Raw genomic sequence first — 6,220 nt, forward strand, 5'->3', positions numbered from 1 at the left:
CGCGGGCGCGCAACGGCATCCCGCACGCGGACGACGATGGTCGAACGCCCGCTCGACGACTCGAGACGTGCGCGCGGCGTCCGTCGGACGCACCGCGAGTGGCACGCTCTCGACGTCCGAGCGATGCCTGGGACCGCTGGCGGTGCGCGCCCTCGTGGGCCGTTGGGCGCACGTGCCTGGCAGCACGGGGCACGCGTTCGGCGGCCGCGACTTGCGAGCGTTTGGCAGCGCGGAACGCGCGCTCGGCGGCCACGGAGTGCACGCGTCCGACGGCGCAGGGCACGCCCCGAGGGTCGTCGGGCGGGCGCCCAATCACGTCGGGCGAACGCCCAACGCGACGGGCGAACGCCCGACGAGGATTGGGCGCGGGCGCCCAACCTCGCGTTGGGCGCTCGCCCAACGCCGTTGGGCGATTGCCCAACATTGTTGGGCGGCCGCCCAACTATTGTTGGGCGACCGCCCAACTCTTGTTGGGCGGCCGCCCAACCACAATGGGCGACGCCCAAATTTTTTTGGGCGTCGCCCATTGTTCCGGGATCCGTGGGCCTATAAAAGGCACGGATCCCAAGGTGAAAAGGAGGGGGATTTTTTAGAGAGAGCTTTCTCACACTAGATATTTTTCTAGAGAGAGGAAGTGGATTTTTTGGGGAAAAAAACATTTTTTTTCCTAAAAATTGAGAATCTCTAAATTTCCTAAGTTCAATTTTTACTAAATTTTTCATAAAAACGGGAGCTCGCGGTTCGTGGAATCAATCGGCTTCGACTGTCAGATACCGAATTAAAGGTATTATCCGAGGACTAGACTCCTTATTTAATTTATTTCTCTCCTTCTATTTATTTTTTATGCTATAGTTTTTTATTCCTTTAGTCATTTATTTATTTTGTCACGTTTTATTTAGTTAGCGTATTTATTTAATTTTCGTTTCATGTTAAATAAAATTCGGTTTTGTTTTAAAATAAAAACCTCGTTTTGATATCCCAATACGAACCGTGATCCGATAAAAAGGTAGTTCGGGTATCGAAAACGTTGTAATTATAAGTTTTTTAATTTAAAAGATGTTTCCAAATAACGTTTTAAAATAAAAACATCGTTTTAGGAACTTCCGTTTTCGACTATGATCCATCTTTGGTAGTTCGGAAGTCCAAAACGATTGAATTAGATTTAATTTAAAGCTTTTGAATAAATCTGGAAAATATTGGGGCGCTGCTGTAATTTGTCAAATCTGTCACTAAAGGCTGTTTACCGACGGATTTTCCGTCGGTAAATCTGCCAGAATGTAAAAAATGCCATTTTAGTCCCTTTTTCTTAACTTTTAAGCTTTCCATCCTTTATATATATATGTATAACTATGTAATGTATATTTTCAAATTATTTTAGACATTTAGTATTTATAATTATTTTAGGATGTTGTATAATCATCTTTTATTCTTTTCTTATATATATATATATTCTCTTTTTCATTTCATTTAAGTTATATTAAATTCTATTTCAAATATTATTTACTTGGGCACCTTGAGAGATAATTAATAGATATTAGGGGATAAACATATAGTATTCTTGACATTAAAATTATATTAGCTATGTATATATATAGTTTTGGGTATATGGGTTATGTTATTGATTATTATATGAAGTTATTTTGGATAAAGGTTATTTTCTTATTTAGGAGATTTATTTATTATTTTCACATCTTTAAAATATAAATGTATTTCATCTAGTATTTTCATATATGTATTATATAATTTCCTTTTATTAACTCTTATTTTCTTATCTTCTCCTTTTTGATTTAAATGTATATATATATGTGTGTCTAAACTATTTTCTTTATTCTTTTGGCCCATTCATGGGTCCATGTTCCAAGAAGGTTTATTTGAGTGTGAATATTAGTTTAAATAAGTTTATTGTTGTAAGTATAACAATTAGAGAGTCCATTAAATAAGTGGGGAAACTAATTCACAAAAAAGAGAGTTTTCAATTGAATTATTTAAACTAATGAGTCTTTTTTTTAGATTTCTAATGTAAATAAATAGAGTCATTCTTGTTAATATTTCAAATCATCTTCAAAACATCATGTTTTAAAACCTTAGCCCGTTCCAACGACGGATTAAGCGAACATTGTAATTAAAATCGTTTTCTTTGCAAATAATAAAGTTTTGAACCATTTTCTTAAAGAATTTGTACAAAGTAAAATTGACTTGTATGCTTAACCATGTTTTCTCATTAAAAGGTTTTTTTATCCCAAACGTTTTCAAATACTCGGGTCGTTCCGACGGCAATTCGGGTAAACTTCATCAAACGGGGTTTTAAAACGCACCTGAATCGTTCCAACGGCGATTAAGGTGCGAACCATGTAAATAAATCCGTTTTTGGGAAATAAGTTAGCGTAGAATAAACACACGACATAATATTTAATACGGTTGTAAATAAATCACTTCTTTCTTCCCCCTCTCTGTGCATGTATAAACATAAATGGGTGATTCTTTACTGATGTGGCTTTTCAATATCATATGCTCAAAACGGTTTCTAAAAAGAGAAAGAAAAGGGTTTCAAATGAATTTTAAACTTAAAGAAGTATGCGATTAGTCCGTTATCGCCTAACACGCTGAGTAGGAGGCCGGTGGTTCATAACCGGGCGATGTTGGGGTGCCTAGTAGCCTTTCTCCGGAAAGGAGCTAGCCTTCTCGGCTCATACCTAAGTTTCTCGAACCCACACCGGTCTCCCGCAAGGGATCGGTGTTCATTTTCCCATTCGTGGGTGGCGACTCTTCCATATCTCCGAGCTCCGGTCCTGCCGAGCAGCTTGATTCCACGATTGGTTGCTTTCGGCGCCAATCACCGCTTACGTCGCCATGAGGTTGTCCACCCCCCGGTCCGCCCAAGAGATTAGGCCGCGGCACCTCGTCTAACAGGCGTCAAGGGGACAAGAGCGGTTGACATTGCCCAGCAAATGGGTGATCAAATGTATGAGAAAAGCTCACTTTAATGAAGAAAGATCAAATGCGTAGGCGAATGAAGCCAAAGGCGGCGACAAAGTTTAGAACTTTAATCAATCTCGAGGGAACCGAGGAATCCTTCTCATGAAAAAAAGAAAGAAAATCCCGATAGGTTGAAAATTCGCCAAGGACGACCTATGAAACAATAAGGGACACCCCAATAAGTGAAAACCCCACGGGGCGCTTATTTGAAAATTCCGGGGACAAAAGGAGAGAGTTAAAATAACTGAAATGTGAAAACCCGAAAGGGCATACTTCGGTAACAGTGGTTAATAAACTGAGCAGTAAACAATTCAATGTATATTTGCCAAGTGCTTTATTTAAGCTAGACGGTTGCATTTGCAATGAAAACACCCGCATAAATAGACACCCCATTTCAACTAAAGTCGCCTCGACACCCATGAACCGATCCAAAATCTATAAAAAAAAAACAAAAAAGACTATTCTTCTCTCTCATGCTCCATGAAGTTTTGTTCCTATGCTCCTCTGTTGTCCTCTCAAGAGTCAAACTTCGACCGAAGCAACTACTCCCAAACGGCAGTATCCCTAGCTAGAGCGCATGTGAAATTTCACCTCGAGTTGGCAGGGGCATGCGCTCGCATCAACTTCTAGCCCACACCAAGACAGTAACATCAATCGCGGGCACAACCATACAATCAGATCACCATCCATCTCGCTCCGGAAGCTTCTCCATTAACGAAGGCATCAGGCATAAACTCATCATCAAATGCTCAGCATAGAAGTGGCCCGTGGATGTAAACCCCCTGCGCTATCCGGTATCATTCACAATCAAGAAAGAAAAAAAAAGAAAAATTGAACAAAAAGGTTGGATTGAAAACATCAAAAGAGGCGATCCAACCAAAAGGAGAGATAGAGAAAATTGGTGAGATTTAGAAAAGATGAATTGAAAACCCCTAGGGGCAGTTCATGCAAAAGGAGAGATAGAGAATATCGGAGAGATCCCGTTGAGTTGAAACCCCGAAAAGGGCGGCTCAGGCAAAAATTAGGGAAAAAATGAATACATCTAACTCTGGTTAAAAGCGAGAGCCCTTTTGACACAAGCTCATCAAGACCAAATCCTCATCCTTACAACCCTTAGTTTCAAACTTAACCTCGCCCTCATCCTCGCACTCCTTGGGGACGGCCTGAAACATCATTTCTCGATCTGAAGCTACAAAAATCCTCCAAGCCTATGAAAAGGGAATCCATCCGAGCATCTCATCCACATGTACATAGTTTGCATTCTCACATGTCCATACATCCGCATAAAGCAAAACGCATAGGCCACACTTACATACATTCAAACATTCTTTGTCCTTACAACCCTTAGTTTCAAACTTATCCTTGCCCTCATCCTTGCACACCTAGAGGATGGCCTGAAGCATCATTTCTCGATCTGAAGCTACCGAAATCCTCCAGCCTATGAAAAAGGGAATCCATTCAACCATCTCATCCACACATACATAGTTTGCATACCCACGTGTCCATACATCCATATAAAGCAAAACGCATAGGCCACATGTATGCACATTCAAACACACGCACGGTCACATGTACACACACACATAAGTGTTTACACGCATCCATAGACTAGGCTACATTCACCCATCTATATGCATCACTACACACCTGCGGTCGATTTAGAGACTAGGGTCGCTAGAAAGAGCCATTTTACCTGCGGTCGATTTAGAGACCAGGGTTGCTATTGAGCCATTTTGCCTGCGGTCGATTTAGAGAGCAGGGTTGCTTTTGAGCCATTTTATCCACGGTCCTTAACCAGGGTTGCTATTGAGCCATTTTTCCTGTGGTCGATTTAGAGACCAGGGTTGCTTTTGAGCCATTTTTACCCGCGGTCGTGCACCAGGGTTGCTTTTGAGCCATTTTACCCGCGGTCGTGGACCAGTGTTGCTTTTGAGCCATTTTACCCGCGGTCGTGGACCAGGGTTGCTTTTGAGCCATTTTACCCCGGTCGTGAACCGAGATCGCTTTTGAGCCATTTTACCCGCGGTCGTGGACCAGGGTTGCTTTTGAGCCATTTTTACCCGCGGTCGTGGACCAATGTTGCTTTTGAGCCATTTTACCCCCGGTCGTAGATCGGGGTTGCTTTTGAGCCATTTTACCCACGGTCGTAGACTAGGGTTGCTTTTGAGCCATTTCCCCCCCGGTCGTAGGCCGGGGTCGCTTTTGAGCCATTTTACTCGCGGTCGTGCACCAAGGTTGCTTTTGAGCCATTTTTACCCGCAGTCAACTTAGGCTAGGGTCCGTAAGAAGAACATCCGCCGGCAGCCGATTCAAAGGCAAGGACGGAAAGAATCGAGAACGATGCCGGAACGCGCAGCGCAAAGGTCAGGTATTCTTCCTCCTACTCTTTACGTGTCTCTTACTTTTATATGTTTTACATTGCATGTGTTGCGTTAGCAAAAAAACGTTTTCAAGACACACACATCACTGTCAAAATAGGAAAGTAGGGGCAACTGTAGACACCGAGTCGGAGGACCTGTGACGAAAACCTGTAAACAAGATGGTCGAAGCGGTTGATTCCGGAAGTTTTAAAACAAAAATATATAATAAGAAAAGAAAAGTTAATGTGAGTCGCGGTCGTCAAGTGGACGGCTCGCGAGTGCTCAGCGACGTGGTGCGAGCGCCTAGCGGCAGCCGACGCGTGTCCGACGACAGTTGGACGCACGCCCGGCAGCGCGGGGCGCACGCTCGACGTCCGTTGGGCGCGCATGCCCGGCAGCGCGGAGCGCGCACTCGACGACCGTGGGGCGCACGCGCCCGACAGCGCGAGGCGCACACCCGATGGCCGCTGGGCGAGCGCGCCCGGCAGTCGCTGGGCGAGCACCCAGCGACGTTGGGCGGATGCCCAACGATCGTTGGGCGAACGCCCAACGTCAGTTGGGCACGCGCGCCCAACGCTGGTTGGGCGCGCGCCCAACCGTCTTTGGGCGACGCCCAATTTTATTTGGGCGTTGCCCAAAGCTTCCGGGATCCATTGCCTATTTGAGGCACGGATCCCAATGCATTTGAGGGGGGGATTTTTTGGATAACTTTCTCACTCTAGATATTTTTAGAGAGAGAAAGTGAAATTTTTTTGAGAAAAATATTTTTTTCTCAAAAAGTCCGAATTTCCCAAAAGTTAAAATTTTTACTAAAAAGACGAAAAACACAAAAAAATAACCCGGAAAATTACAACTCGTGGAATCGACCGACTTCGACTGTCAGA

Source organism: Euphorbia lathyris, chromosome 8 (genome assembly GCF_963576675.1).
Source record: "Euphorbia lathyris chromosome 8, ddEupLath1.1, whole genome shotgun sequence".
NCBI lineage: Eukaryota > Viridiplantae > Streptophyta > Magnoliopsida > Malpighiales > Euphorbiaceae > Euphorbia > Euphorbia lathyris.